Genomic DNA, 17077 nt, shown 5'->3' with positions numbered 1-17077 from the left:
TACTACAAAGCTACAGTAATCAAGACAGTATGGTACAGGCACAGAAACAGAAATATAGATCAATGGAACAGGATAGAAAGCCCAGAGATAAACCCATGCACCTATGGTCAACTAATCTATGATGAAAGAGGGAAGGATAAACAATGGAGAAAAGACAGCCTCTTCAATAAGTGGTGCTGGGAAAACTGGACAGTTACATGTAAAAGAATGAAATTAGAATACTCCCTTATACCATACACAAAAATAAACTCAAAATGAATTAAAGACCTAAATGTAAGGCCAGACACTATAAAACTCTTAGAGGAAAACATAGGCAGAGCACTCTATGACATAAATCACAGCAAGACCTTTTTTGACCCACCTCCTAGAGTAATGGAAAGAAACAAATGGGACCTAATAAAACTTGAAAGCTTTTGCACAGCAAAGGAAACTATGAACAAGACGAAAAGACAACCCTCAGAATGGGAGAAAATATTTGCAAATGAATCAACGGACAAAGGATTAATCTCCAAAATATATAAACAGCTCATGCAACTCAATATTCAAAAAACAAACAACCCAATCAAAAAATGGGCAGAAGACCTAAATAGACATTTCTCCAAATAAGATATACAGATGGCCAAGAGGCACATGAAAAGCTGCTCAACATCACTAATTATTAGAGAAATGCAAATCAAACTACAATGAGGTATCATCTCACACTGGTTAGAATGGGCATCATCAGAAAATCTACCAACAATAAATGCTGGAGAGGGTGTGGAGAACAGGGAACTCTCTTGCACTTTGGTGTGAATGTAAATTGGTGCGGCCATATTGAGAACAGTAAGGAGGTTCCTTAAAAAACTAAAAATAGAATTACCATATGACCCAGCAATCGCACTCCTGGTCATATACCCAGACAAAACTATAATTCAAAAAGACACAGCACCCCAATGTTCATTGCAGCACTATTTACAATAGCCAGGTCACGGAAGCAACCTAAACGCCCATCAACAGAGAAATGGATAAAGGAGATGTGGTATATATATATATACAATGGGATATTACTCGGCCGTAAAAAGAACAAAATTGCATCATTTGTAGAGATGTGGGTGGACCTAAAGACTGTCATACAGAGTGAAGTAAGTCAGAAAGAGAAAAACAAATATATATTAACGCATATATGTGGAATCTAGAAAAATGGTACAGAGGAACCGGTTTTCAAGGCAGAAATAGACACAGAAGTAGAGCTCAAACGTAGGAACACCAAGGGGGAAAGCGTGAGAGGGGGGTGGTGGGATGAATTGGGAGATTGGGATTTGCATATATGCACTAATATGTATAAAATAGATAACTAATAAGAACCTGGTGTATAAATAATAAATAAAGTAAAATAAAAAAAAAAAGAAAACCTTTCATGTTTGTTATCTTACTTATTCCTTAAAGCATTCCTGTATGAAATCAGGAAGTGTGCTGCTACCAGCTTTGTTTTTCTTATTCAGAGATGTGCATTATATTATAAAAAGAGAGCAATAAACCCAAAGGCATACCCTTTATGGGATTTTAACATAAGTTAGAAAGTATGAATAATAAAAATAATAGAAGACAGAGTTAAAGAAAGACTGCCTGACTTCCCTTGTGGTGCAGTGGTTAAGAATCCGCCTGCCAATGCAGGGGACATGGGTTCGGGCCCTGGTCCGGGAAGATCCCACATGCTGTGGAGCAACCAAGCCCATGCACCACAACTACTGAGCCTGTGCTCTAGAGCCTGTGAGCCACAAATACTGAGCCCACGTGCCACAACTACTGAAGCCCACATGCCTAGATCCTGTGCTCTGCAACAAGAGAGACCAACACAATGAGAGGCCCACGCACCGAAATGAAGAGTAGCCCTCAGTCACCGCAACTAGAGAAAGTCCACACACAGCAATGAAGACCCAACGCAGCCAAAAATAAATTAATTAATTAATTTTAAAAATGTTTTTTAAAAAAAGAAAGACTGCAGAGGAAAGACAGACAAGGGAAGTTTAGAGTAGAATCAACCAATGGTCTTAGGCCTTAGGTCTTAGGTCTTAGACTAAGAATTCTTAGAAAATAGCAAATGAGCAAGAACTAGATCGCTGCCTGCTTTGACAGAGTGGAGTTAATTATTCTGGGAAAGCATCGTAAATCAGGAAGGAAATCCGAGTTATTAATTAATTCATTCACAAAAATGTATTGAGCAGCTTCTAGCACCAGGATCTGTGTTAAAAATACTAACACAAAACTTCTGATATTTTGGAATTTGTATTTATTTTGATTTTGAATATAGATAGATTAGATAGACAAATAGATGAATGAATGATTCTTGACATAATGGTAATACTTACAATCTAGTATGAGATGAATATGAATGAAGTAATCATAGAAATACTTACAAAATCATAATTAGGTGAAGGAGGGGGTGGGTGGATAAGACCATGCAATGGGGGGACCTGATCTGGTTTTGGGGGGCAAGGAAGCTACAAGTGGTTGACCTGGGACCTGAAGGGTTCATAGGATGTGGCAAAGATGGAGAAAGAAATTATAGGCAGAGACAAGAACATCTGCAAAGGCTGGGAGGAAATATGTTGGGTGTGAGGGCCTGAAAAAGCCAGTGTGGCTAAAGATCAGGGGGAAAGGAGTGAGGGGTGAGTTGAGGTTAGAGCAGGAGGTAAGCGCACCATGGTGCAAGCCCTTAGAGGCTTTCTTCCAAAGATTTGTTGTTTAATCTAAAAGTGATAGGAAGCCACTGAAGTGCTTTAAATGGAGAGGGCAGGGGAGATGTCCACAGAGTACCATTTGATACATGTGGTCCTTCTGGCTGAGGTGCAGGGAACAGATTCGAGGTGGAATGTGAGGGAGACCATAGCAGGCTGCTGCAGAAGTCCACACAAGAGGTGATGTGGCTTGGGCTAGGACAGTGATGGCAATGGAACAAAGAGATAAGTGTATCTGAGAGATATTTCGAGGGTAGAATCAGTTAATCTTTCCATTGGCTGTTGGAGGTGAAGTTTAGTGAGGTATCAAAGACAACACTTAACTTTTGGTCTTGCACTGCCAAATGGATGTTGGTTCCATTCACCAAGAAGAGATATACTTGAAAATAAGGATATCAATTTTCCTCATATCAATAAGGAAAATAGATGATTATCAATTATAGACATCTTGAGTTAGGAGATTAAACCAAGAGAAAAGTATTGGTCAACTCAAAAGTAAGTCCAGGGACCCTGGCAGTCCAGTGGTTAAGACTTCGCCTTCCAATGCAGGGGGTGCGGGTTCAATCCCTAGTCAGGGAGCTGGGATCCTACTTGCCTCATGGCCAAAACACCAAAACTTTAAACAGAAGCAATATTGTAACAAATTCAATAAAGACTTTAAAAAATGGTTCAAATCAAAAAAAATCTTTAAAAAAAAGTAAGTCCACTGGGCTAATTTGAAAAAATTACTCTTAGATAAATCAGTTCTTGGTACTCCCAATGGCCGGGCAGTTTGATTGTTTTTCCAAATACACATTCATGCACCAACTTCCAGTTTCCATTGTAACATGCCATGACATCTTCTGCCTCCAATTTCTCACTTTTCCTTCCTGAGACTGCATTATACATTGTATAATGAGAATAATATTAACAGGTTAAACTAGCTATTGGAGCTACAATTCAGTTGTCTGGACATTGTTTCTCAACTTCTCAAGTTTCGAGATATATTTGAGAGATGTAGCATACATCCCCATTCTGGTGAGAAGACTGTAGGTGTTCCAAAATTACAGATGATGCAAAGGTAGGCAGACCAAACATTGTATAGGGAAACAGAAAAAGTAATACCATATTAGATAAAAATACACAAGCAGTTCTTTTAAAAATCACATTTTCCTATAAAATAAAGGGAAAAAGAAATAAAACAAAAATCCTCAATCTAGTATCTCTGATTATTAACTTGTGGGATGGAAGATAAATCTGCATATTAGAGGACATAATTGTCAGCATTTCTCAACATTGGAAACAAGGAGCAAGATTGGGGTAATAAAGGCTGGAGAAGAAACAGATGGAAAACAACTATCTTTGAGTCCAAATTTAAAGTGCAAATTTAATCATTAATTGCCCAGATCTGCTTTTCCATCATCCCATTTCTCCCTTTCCATTCAGTGCTTTTAGTCACATTGGGAATCTGTGTTACATAATGTAGTTATTTCATACTTCTTGGGAATTTTTTTAAATAGCAGCATATATCATCTATCAATGAAGAATTCAGCAAAGTCTTGTGGGATCACTCATGAAGTTAGTGGGTGACAGAGTTTATGAGGAGGTGGATAATAGAATTTAAGTACACTTCCCCTCTGTGCTTACCCCACATGTTAATATCAAGGGGACAAAACCAACTACAACCCCCCTGGGAAGCATGCCATACAATCTAACTGCTGTAAACTTAGAGTTTTCTAATATCTCTCAAGCTAACAACATTCTCTGATCAAACTAACCTAAGTTGCCATGAAGTCTCTCACCTTTACCCTCTAATTAATTAATTTTGGGAGCTAATGAAATACATGAATTCAGGGGAATTAGGCTAAGGAAAGGATATTTATTAATAAACAATTGATAACCGACTTTTAACAATTATTTTCCCTAAGAACTGAGTGACATTTAATCAAATACAGTAACTTGTAAAATAGATAACTGCTTTTTCTGATATCTTTGTTGAATAAGTCAGTATTGCTATCTTAATTTTCCAGATGAAAGAAGAACAGAAAAGTAACTTATTCTGCTCACTCAGTGAATCAAGACATTATTGTCAGGGCTGTATTCTGACCTCATGCATAAGGCCTCAGTCTGTTCTGAGGTGCAACAAATATGATCAAAGTCTTCTTTTGCCTTTCCAGGCAGAAAAATATTCCATGTTTGTTTTCCCCTAAAATTTAGAAAACATCTCATTTGAAACACTTGTCACATTGCATTTTAATTAGTTATTTGCATTATCAATCGCACCAGTTCGGCGTTTCCCAAATTTATATCTAATAATTTAGAAAAAGTGAATAAAAAGTACAATGATCAAATAAATTTGGAGAAAATATGGGTTAAGTCTATTTAAAGACTACTGCAAGATTTCTCAGAGGCTTTAAAATGTAACGATGCATTGTGAATCCAAAGAGTGAGATACACTATTTCTCATTTTTTGACCCTAAGCCTTTTTTACTCGGAACACTCATGAACCTGTCTGGAGTGTTGCTCAGAGAACCCCATTTGGGAACTGATGCACTAGACCTTGAGTCCATCCTATTCACTGTGTATTCCCAGCACCTAGCATGGTGCCTGGCACATAGTGGGTGCTCTCTATGTCAGCAGTTTCCCAATTTCTATTTTCAGCTAAAATCTTTCTTTGAAACTCCAAACTCACATATCTAACAGCCTATTCGACAACTTCACTTGGTAACTTCATGGGCATATTGAACTCAGCAGTTCCAAAACTGAACTTCAGATCTTCCCCACAAAACCAGCTCCACCTGCAGCCTTCCCGTCTCAGTAGATGCCAACTCCATCCTTCCACTGGCTCAGGCCAAAAACCTGGGAGTCATTCTTGACTCTTTTTCTCTCATCAATCTACCATAAAGCAGTATTTTCTCTTCAAGATATATCCCAAATCTGACCACTTCTCCCACCAGCATGGCCCCTAACCTGATCCAAGCCACTACCATCTCTCACCTGGATTTCTGGGATAGGTTTCTCCCACCTGGCCTCCGTGTGTGTGCCCTTGCCCTCCACTCTGGACATAATGGCAGCCAGCTCGATCATTTTAAAACAAAGTCATATCATGTCCCTCCCCTCACAAGCCTGCTCCCTTTTCATTCAGAGTAAAAGCCCAAGTCTTAACAATTACATGGAAGGCTCCATGTAATCTGGGTCCTTGTTACTTCTTGTCTCTATCTCTGTCTCTCTGTCTCTCTCGCTTTCCTCCAAATTCACTGGCCCCCAAACTAATGGTCAAATATACCAGGTACTCTCCACCTTAGGCCTTTGCAATGCTGTTCCCTCCAATCGAAACATTCAGACCCACAGCCAACTTTCTCACCTCTCAACTATTTTCTCAAATCTCACCTTCACAATGAGACCTACCCTGACCCCTGTACTTAAAGTTGCAACCCAGCCCCACCTCACACAACCCAATTTTCCCTTACCCTACTTTTTAAAAAAATTTCCTCCATAGCTTCGCCTCTTCTGACACTCTACATAATTTACAAATCTACATATATATTTTTTATCTCCCTTAACTAGAATATATGCTCCATGTTTAGTTCACTGATACTGCCCAAGGGAACAGGATAGTGCAAGGTACACAATACATTCTCAACAAGTGTTTGTTGAATGAATAAGCTATGAATGAAATTCAATGTATACTGGATGTTAAATAGTCTCAGACTGGTTCACTGTGAATCATTTTTTTTTAACATCTTTATTGGAGCACAGGCTCCGGACAGGCAGGTTCAGCGGCCATGGCTCACGGGCCCAGCTGCTCTGCGGCACATGGGATCCTCCTGGACCGGGCCATGAACCCGTGTCCCCTGCATCGGCAGGCGGACTCTCAACCACTGTGCCACCAGGGAAGCCCTGTTGGAAGATTTTTAATCACAGTTTCATTTTCAGTGCTTGTGATTGGTCTGTTCATATTTTCTATTTCTTCCTGGTTCAGTCTCGGCAGGTTGTGCATTTCTAAGAATTTGTCCATTTCTTCCAGGTTGTCCACTTTATTGGCATAGAGTTGCTTGTAGTAATCGCTCATGATTTTTTGTATTTCTGCAGTGTCAGTTGTTACTTCTCCTTTTTCATTTCTAATTCTACTGATTTGAGTCTTCTCCCTTTTTTTCTTGATGAGTCTGGCTAATGGTTTATCAATTTTGTTTATCTTCTCAAAGAACCAGCTTTTAGTTTTATTGATCTTTGCTATTGTTTCCTTCATTTCTTTTTCATTTATTTCTGATCTGATCTTTATGATTTCTTTCCTTCTGCTAACTTTGGGGGTTTTTATTCTTCTTTCTCTAATTGCTTTAGGTGCAAGGTTAGCTTGTTTATTTGAGATGTTTCCTTTTGCTTAAGGTAGGACTGTATTGCTATAAAGTTCCCTCTTAGAACTGCTGTTGCTGCATCCCATAGGTTTTGGGTCATTGTGTTTTCATTGTCATTTGTTTCTAGGTATTTTTTGATTTCCTCTTTGATTTCTTCAGTGACCTCTTGGTTATTAAGTAGTGTGGTGTTTAGCCTCCATGTGTTTGTATTTTTTACAGATCTTCTCCTGTAATTGATATCTAGTCTCATAGAGTTGTGGTCAGAAAAGATACTCGATACGATTTCAATTTTCTTAAATTTACCAAGGTTTGATTTGTGACCCAAGATATGATCCATCCTGGAGAATGTTCCATGAGCAGTTGAGAAGAAAGTGTATTCTGTTGTTTTTGGATGGAATGTCCCATAAATATCAATTAAGTCCATCTTATTCAATGTGTCATTTAAAGCTTGTATTTCCTCAATTATTTTAATTTTGGATGACCTGTCCATTGTTGAAAGTGGGGTGTTAAAGTCCCCTACTATTATTGTGTTATTGTCTCTTTCCCCTTTTATGTCTGTTAGCATTTTCCTTTTGTCTTGAGGTGCTCCTATGTTGGGTACATAAATATTTACAATTGTTATATCTTCTTCTTGGATTGATCCCTTTATCATTATGTAGTGTCCTTCTTTGTCTCTTGTAATTGTCTTTACTTTAAAGTCTATTTTGTCTGATTTGAGAATTGGTACGCCAGCTTTCTTTTGATTTCCATTTGCATGGATTATCTTTTTCCATCCCCCTCACTTTCATTGTGTATGTGTCCCTAGATCTAAAGTGGGTCTCTTGTAGACAGCATATGTACAGGTCTTGTTTTTGTATCCATTCAGCCAGTCTATGTCTTTTGGTTGGAGCATTTAATCCATTTACATTTAATGTAATTATTTATATGTATGTTCCTATTACCATTTTCTTAATTGTTTTGGGTTTGTTATTGTACGTCTTTTCTTTCTCTTGTGTTTCCTGCCTAGAGAAGTTCCTTTAGCCTTTGTTTTAAAACTGGTTTGGTGGTGCTGAATTCTCTTAGCTTTTGCTTGACTGTAAAGGTTTTAATTTCTCTGTCAAATCTGAATGATATCATTGCTGGGTAGAGTAATCTTGGTATTAGGTATTTCCCTTTCATCACTTTCAATATGTCCTGCCAGTCCCTTCTGGCTTGCAGAGTTTCTGCTGAAAGATCAGCTGTTAACCTTATGGGGATTCCCTTGTATGTTATTTTTTGCTTTTCCCTTACTGCTTTTAATATGTTTTCTTTGTATTTAGTTTTTGATAGTTTGATTAATATGTGTCTTGGTGTGTTTCTCCTTGGATTTATTATGTATGGGACTCTCTGTGCTTCCTGGACTTGATTAACTATTTCCTTTCCCATATTAGGGAAGTTTTCAACTATAATCTCTTCAAATATTTTCTCAGTCCCTTTCTTTTTCTCCTCTTCTTCTGTGCCACCTATAATTCAAATGTTGGTGCATGTAATGTTGTCCCAGAGGTCTCTGAGACTGTCCTCAATTCTTTTCTTTCTTTTTTCTTTATTCCGCTCTGTGGTAATTATTTCCACTATTTTATCTTCCAGGTCACATATCCATTCTTCTGCCTCAGTTATTCTGTTATTGATTCCTTCTAGAATATTTTTAATTTTAGTAATTGTACTGTTCATCACTGTTGTTTGCTCTTCAGTTCTTCTAGATCCTTGTTAAATGTTTCTTGTATTTTCTCCATTCTGTTTCTGAGATTTTGGATCCTCTTAACATCATTACTCTGAATTCTTTTTCAGGGAGGTTGCCTATTTCATCTTCATTTATTTGGTCTTGTAGGTTTTTACCTTGCTCCTTCATCATCATATTTTTTTTTCATTTCATTCTTTTTTTGTTTTGATGGGTGGTGCTATATTCCTGTCTTACTGGTTGTTTGTCCTGAGACGTCCCATACTGGAGTTTGCAGGCAGTTAGACAGAGCTGGGCCTTGGTGCTGAAATGAGGACCTCTGGGAGGCCTCACTCTGATTGATATTCCCTGGGGTCTGATGTTCTCTGTTAGTCCAGTGGTTTGGACTTGGAGCTCCCACCACAGGAGCTCAGGCCCGACCTCTGGCCTGGGAAACAAGATCCCACATGCCGGTCACTGGGGTTTCCTCCCATCCCCTTAGGTGTCCATGATCCCCAACTGGTGCCTGGTAGGTGCCGTAGTTGTGAGGAGACGTGAATTCTGCGTCCTCCTAGTGTGTCATCTTGACTCTGCTCCCTTCACTGTGAATCTTTATGTGGCTGAGCTCTATGGGCAGAAAGCCAAACAAACACTATGGGTTGCTTTTTTTTTTTCTTTCATATGAAATGAAGGTTATATTTTTGGATGAATCAGACAAAGCCAGTGTGCTTTAAATCTGTGTTTATTTCACCTGACCAAGACAGACACTGCCCAAAAAACCTGGTAAGCTAACAGAATGTTGGTCTTCATGAACTTATTGAAATGTGGTTACATGGAAGAGTAATGTGCAAGAGAGTTATGGAAAGAAATATTAAAACCTCTGGTGATATATATTCTTCTCCTAAAAAATAAGAAAAAAAATCAGCTTTCCTAGTATTTCATTTACTCAATGACACTAGTGTCCTCACTCAGGCTATATACCTCATAGAGTGTGTAGAATGACAAGCATCTAAGGGAAGAAGGGGGTTCGAAGCCAGTGGATTCTTCCCTCATTTGTTCATTTTCAACCTATTGTGACATATAGTAGTTAAGTTTGTCAGTAAAAAAAATTATAATTTCGATTATTTACCCAGTATTACATAAACTAGCTATCAAAAATTAGACCAAAGCTATGGACTAAATTTTGTCCCCCCAAAATCCATGTGTGATGAATTTGAACTCCCAATGTGATGGTATTTGTAGACGGGGCTGTTAGGAGGTAATTATGGTTAGATGCTGTCATGAGGGTGGGGATCCTGTCCAATGGGAATAGTGCCCTTATAAAAAGGGACACCAGAGAGCTCATTCTCTCAGAGGGAAGGCCATGTGAGCACAAGCAAGAAGGTGGCCATCTGCAAGCCAGGAAGAGATCTCTCACCAGAAATCAATTCTGTTGGCACCTTGATCTCAGACTTCGTACCTCCAGGACTGTGAGAAAATAATTTTCTGTTGTTGAAGCCACACACTCTGTCATATTTTGTTAAGCAAGCCTAAGCAGACTAATACAACGAGTATCTTGCATACAGTCATCTCTTTGTATCCATGGGGGATTGGTTTCAGGATCCCCAGCCGTTACCAAAATCTGAGGATGCTCAAGTCCCTTAGTTGGCCCTCAGTATCCCTGGTTCCAAATCCGTGGATTCAACCAACCTCAGATCATAAACACAGTACTCAACCTACAGCTGGCTGAATCCTCAGATGCAGAAACCTGCAGATTCAGAGAGCCTACTGTACTTATATATTTCTCCCAGGAAATCATGGATTAAAGATAATACTAAAAATGCAAGCACAATAAACAAAAAGAAAATGGCAGAATTGAGACCTTGCCTCTACTATGAACTCTTCATTAGCCATATTACCAGGTAAAAATGATGATAATCCAAAATGTTGCTAATTATTGAAAGCGAGTGATGAAAGTGTGGGGTTTCATCATACTATTCTCCCTACTATTATGTATTTTAAATTTTTTTCATAATGAAAAGTTTTTGTCAGATAAAATTGGCTAAAAAGGGCTTCCCTGGTGGCGCAGTGGGTGAGAATCTGCCTGCTAATGCAGGGGACACGGGTTCGAGCCTTGGTCTGGGAGGATCCCACATGCCGCGGAGAAGCTAGGCCCGTGAGCCACAACTACTAAGCCTGCACATCTGGAGCCCGTGCTCCACAACAAGAGAGGCCGCGATAGTGAGAGGCCCGCACACCGCGATGAAGAGTGGCCTCTGCCTGCCACAGCTAGAGAAAGCCCTCGCACAGAAACAAAGACCCAATACAGCAAAAATAAATAAATTAATAAACTCCTAGCCCCAACATCTTCTTTAAAAAAAAAAAATGGCTAAAAAAAAATCATCAAGAGCATTATTTGAAATGTAGACTTACATCCAGGACCATTAACACTAAATTTCTCTCTAGGTATTTATTGTGTCTTGAGAGATTAGCTAATGAAGGTGTAAAGCCTCAGAAGTAGCAACACTTTTCAAACTTTTGTGTATTTCATTTTTATGTCATCATCTTTAGTTTCTATATTTCTAGGTATGTTTTATAACACACACATCAGCACTGCGGTATGGGAGAATGATTTATAGGTAACAACATACTCTTGTAGTGGGGGTACAAGCTCCAACACATTTATTGATGGAATACACAACCAAAAATTTTGGGTTCTCACTGCTTGAATGATAAGAGGAGAAGATGTATAATATATAAATATGGAGAATACCAAAAAAGATATAAGGCTCAAATTAGGGGGGAGAGAGCTAATAATATCAGGAATTATCTACAAGTTTAACGCATGCCTGCATTAATTGTATACACACACATTATTTGTAAAGTTGGTAAAGCTCTTTGAAATCCTTTGGGATGAAATGAACATAAAACAATATATTATTAATATGACTATTATACTGCATGCTCATGTTTCCATATAAACCTGCCAGAGTAGTCTTTTAATAGTCTCATTTTTTTTATGTAACTTATACTAGTATCCATTGAAGAGACTTACATTAATCTAAATTATTGAGATGACTTTTAATTTGATTGGACAATACTAAAGCTTGGAGTGACTAAAGAAAGAAAAAGAAATCAACTCAGCACTCTGAAAAATAAACGTGAAATGACCTGGGACAATGGAGAACATATTTTTGTACCCCTATGCATTCATTCTACAAATCAGTGGTGTGCAGATGTCCTACAGCAAGGCCCTCAAAGTGCGGTGGAAGGGGTTGCGTGGGGCTGAAAGAATCCTTTATTTTTATCTTTATGTGACAATCGTTATTTATTTTTTTTCAAGCATGATTGAATACTTATACTTTGTAGTCTTGAGTAAAAGCCAACAAAATACCTCATTGCTTTCTCATCAAGAGCAGCATGATTTTTTTTTTTTTTTTTTTTTTTTGCTGATTTCAGCGTGGAGATTCAATTTTTTTTAATTAGCAGGCCGAGTGGAAACAGATGGATTAAGGGGTTGCCATGTCCTGTGGAAGGTCTGTAGCCCAGAAAAGTAGGAGAATCATGGCTTTGGGAACTACGCTTTTATGTTACATTTCTGCTTTTATTCCACATTCGTTAGTTTTTAACAAACTGCATGGACTCTTACAATGTCAAGTCATACTCTTGGCTCCAGAAGATAAAGACATCATACTTATTAAAAGAGGTCATAGAGACCACAGTCTATTCACAGCTGGGTGCCTAAGACTTCTGTCTTGACATCCCATGCCTTCTCCTCTTCCGATCCCACCCTGCTTCCCAGTCCCACCCATTCTATAATATGCAGCTGGGAAGTTGTCTCTGTCCAGGCTGGGGGATGTTTGTCTTTCTCAACAAGGCCAGTGATTTACTAACGAGCCCAACCCTGGGGACAACATTCCCAGAGGGAGTTGCTGTGGCTTTAGCACCATCTCATCAGGAGATGCAGGGCTTAAAATGTCACAACCACAAAATAGTCTTACTTACCTACACGGCAAAGCAAGGCAGCACAGAAGTCAGGAGAACCTGACCTGCTTTTGAAATCCGCCTGTGCTACTCACAATTCCACTGAGAACAAGTTGTGAGAACTTGGGCACATTACCTGACTGCTCAGTCTGAGTTTCTCTCTGGAAAACAAGGATGCTAATGTACTCACATCATAGATTCTACATACAGGTTAAATAAATTAATTTCTGCAAAGCATCTAGAGCAGTGCCTATGTCTGCAGTGAGGACTCAGTGAACCATAACCATTACCAAGTAGCAACAACAAAATTATAGTACAAATTGTCTGTATCCCAGGAACCCCACATAAAATTTGAAATAAAACAATTGTATTAGGGGGCTCCCCTCGTGGCACAGTGGTTAAGAATCTGCCTGCCAATGCAGGGGACATGGTTTCAAGCCCTGCTCTGGGAAGATTCCACATGCTGTGGAGCAACGAAGCCAGTGAGCCACAACTACTGAGCCTGCATGCCACAACTACTGAAGCCTGCGCACCTAGAGCCCGTGCTCTGCCACAAGAGAAGCCACCGCAATGATAAGCCTGTGCACCTCAACGAAGAGTAGCCCCCACTCACCGCAACTAGAGAAAGCCTGCACGCGGTGACAAAGACCCAACATAGCCAAAACTAAATAAATTTTTAAAAATTGTATTAGTGTTCTAATGTTGCTATAACAAATTACCACAAAATTAGTGGCCTGAATCTTCACAGATTTATTATCTTACAGTTTTATAGGGTTAGAAATCTAACTTGGGTCTCACTGGTAAAATCCAGGTTTTGGCTGTATTCTTTGCTAAATTCTTTAAGAAGAATCCGTGCCTTTTCCCGCTTCTGGAAGCGGCCAACGTTCATCGGCTTCCTCTATCTGCAAAGTCATCAGCGGACTCTTAAGACCTTCTCACACAGCATCACTCTGACCTCCTCTCTTGCCTCCCTCTCCCACTTTTAAGGACCCTTGCAATTACATTGGGCTCACCCAAGCAGTCCAGGACAGTCTCCCTATTTTAAGGTCACCTGATTGGCAACCTTAACTTCCCTTTGCCATGTAACTTAACATATTCACAAGCTCCAGCAATTGTGGACATTTGTGGAAGCGGACATTATTTTACCTACCACAATTAAACAGAACCTCTCTGTCCCCAGAGTGAAACAAATAGATTTATTTATTTTTATTGCCATTGAGCTGCCAGAAGGGATGATAGGATAAACAGGAAACTTCCAGAAAGTAGACAGCTTCTCCTCAGTAAGGGCTGGAAGTCCTCAGGACCCACTTAGCACAAAAGTTATTATCTTTTCTCAAAGAGTCCGTGAGCGCTGTAAAACTTTACCACAACAGCATTCACAGAAGGAATTTGCAGAAAATATTAGATCTGAGAAGAGTCACCCTTCGAGCACTTTATGGATTTATGGATAGAAAAATTAGGAACCAAAATAGCTGGCATGAAAGAACCATGAAAGACGAATACCCATTTTAAGTTTGAAGATTGAGTCGTTGCAGATTCATGACCAAGAATGCTTTAGGATTTACCGAAGCAGGAGGAAGCAACCAGGGTTACAATTCTGCTATGGGATTTAGACTGCTTTGGTCTACAGGACCAACCAGGAGACCAAAGTGGGGGATCACACCATACCAGGACCAGCTGGGAGTTTCTCCAAGGCTTTTGAGGGGGGGCCAGTGGTTAATACCAGAACCCCATCACACACTCCTTCTAAACCTCTGCATGTTCCACAAAGGCCAACTGTGCCACCAAATACTTCCCAAGTCTGTCTCCAATAACAATAATAATGCTTCTCATTTGTACAGTGATTTTTCAGTTTTACAAGCATTTCACAAATATGACTTCCAAAGTAAACATTTTCATGGTATATTGGTACGTTAAAAAAATAAAACTTTCCTTGGATCATTCCCTTTATGCCAAAAATAACAAATGTAGAAGTAATTAAGGTTTTGGTTTAGACATCACCAGGGATTATGTCATTGGTAAGGAGTGGAAGGTTTCTGAGCATGAAGTCAATTTAGCAGGCTGCCAACAATTAACTTAGGCATCTTCTATACTGTCTCATCTTTTGTTTCTAACTTCAAGAAAGGTAACTCAAAGCCCAGTCTGGAAAAGCTCTTTCTCATAACCCCTCCCATGACCATCATAAATCCAAGGAATAAGAAAACTCCCAGATTATTCTTTTTGCAATAAGCCTTGCTTTCTTTTTTCTGCAAATGAACAACAGTAGTAATCACCTTTAGCAAGACAAGTAAGATTTCTGATATTAATGTTACAGTTTAAGAGAATTTTCTTCAGAATACAAAAATGCCTCTCCAAGGAGAATTAAGGCAAGGTTTCTCTGAGAAGCAGGAAAACAAGAGTTTGTTGTCCCCCTTTGCAACGCCATAAATTAAGGAGGAGATCAATTCTGCCATTTCAATTTGTATCAGCCTGAAGGTCAAGCAGAAGCATGTAGTAAATTCTGTTTTTGACTCGGCGGGTTGCAAATCCAACAGACTCCTTCCATTATGAAAATCTTAGTTTCAATTCCTACCACCCAAGAATGTCTTCCCTGCTATTAGCAGATTATTCTCCTGGGCGGAAGGTTTGCCTCTGTTCATTAGGATCCCAACGGGAGGAAATAAACTCTAGTGGTTATTCATTCCATCCAAAATTCTGGATCTATCCATACATCCTCAACTAGTTAATACTGAAAAGGTTGTTCAGATTCTCCATGTGGCACCTCATGAAAAGCAGCATCACCCACTTGGGAACATATCATGGAACCCTCTGAGGATGAGGCAGACATCTTTATTTCATTACAACACGTTAGGGCAGAGGAAATGCCATGAGGCACAACAGCGTGTTAGTCCCTCCCATACACAACACAGCCACCTGAAATATTTCTGACTTGCATGCTTCCTTAATGAAAAGCGTGTTAAGGGAAAGGGAGAGGATGGAAAATAACAACACTTCATCATTGTCAGATGTCTCCAACATCACATTAGATGTCTTCATTATGCTAAACCACAATCACAGAAAATTTTTAAACAGCTATTAAGCACTACAACTGTGATGGGAAGAGAAATGTCACGGATGCTGTTCCTTCCCACCTTGCTCCCTTTTAGCTGCCAGTGCACCCATCTCCCAGCTACTGCTAACTCCCTGCAGCCCCCTTCTCAGGAAATTGATGACACCCCTCTCCCTGAAACCCCAGGCAATGACTGAATGGGGAGTCATTACAAAATGCTGACGCCATGCCTCAAGGTGAAACCACCTATCCGGTGTGGTTTTCTTTTTTTTTTTTAATTAAAAACAAATTTTTTCAAGTAATTAATTTTTTTTTTTTGGCCGAGCGGCATGTGGGATCTTAGCTCCCTGACAAGGGATCAAACCCACGCCCCTTGCGTTGGAAGCGCATAGTCTTAACCACTGGACCGCCAGGGAAGCCCCTGGTGTTTTTCACTGTATATGTCCTTAGCCTATTTTCACAAATTCCTGTTCTAAATGCAGTGGTCTTCTCTGGGAGGGATTAAATTCATGCATGTGTGTATTTTTGTTTCCTTTTTGATAAGAAAAATTGCCAGCCACTCTACAGAAGAGGAGGGGGCAGTGCATCACCTGGAGACACTGGGTGAGGTCTGCCTTAGAAGGAGTGGTGGGCACTCTCCAAATCACTCCCATATCTCCTCAGCCCTTCCGGAATCCTCCTGCACACTTTTGCCTCACAAGGGCTTCCTGCATCTCTGCTTGAGGGTGTCTTCCCACAAAGGTGGGTGCTCTGCCACAGGCAGGACTGGGCAGAGGGCCAGGGCGTTGGCCTGACCCTTAACAAATAAGGGAGGTTGCTGGTGGGTATCGCAACTATCGTGCCCCAGCACAACAGTCGAGATGTGGCTCTTCATGGTCTCTCAGAGGGTCCTCAGGCAGGTTGAGTCCCGTGGCCCTTATTGGTTACCTGCTCATAACAAAACTTTCATTATCTTTCTTCTCTTCTCTGCCTCACTTCCCAGCTGTGCTTCTTAGAATTCCCTCCCACCTAAGCCACTCCCACCCACATTCTTATCTCGTGGTCTTGCAGGGAATCCAGATTAGGACAGAGGGTAGGTGCAGAGGCTATGGTCTAAGGACCCGGGAGAAGGGAAGGGCCCTCCAGAGAGGTAGTGTTTGCTGTGGCTGAGGTGGGACATAGCACTGGTCCCAATAACTGGATCCTGGAACTCAGTACTCCTCATGACCACTGGTCCCTGGGAAGTGTCTCCACATAAGAGCTGAAAGAGGTGATGGCTAAGCGAGCTTTGGTTTCAGATGCGGGTGTGCAATGAATGTGCAGTTACCCCCAGCCCTGCTTCACCTACCTGGGGAGCCTG

General features: G+C 40.1%; 1 long non-coding RNA gene across 1 annotated transcript in view; it reads right to left on the bottom strand.

The window, feature by feature from the left end:
* Positions 1–17077, bottom strand: part of LOC307188408 — a 92109-nt gene that overhangs the window by 63402 nt on the left and 11630 nt on the right. The window lies entirely within an intron of this gene.

The sequence above is a fragment of the Stenella coeruleoalba genome (genome assembly GCF_951394435.1).
Source record: "Stenella coeruleoalba genome assembly, chromosome: 7".
Lineage (NCBI taxonomy): Eukaryota > Metazoa > Chordata > Mammalia > Artiodactyla > Delphinidae > Stenella > Stenella coeruleoalba.
This window is presented reverse-complemented; position numbering and strand designations above follow the sequence as displayed.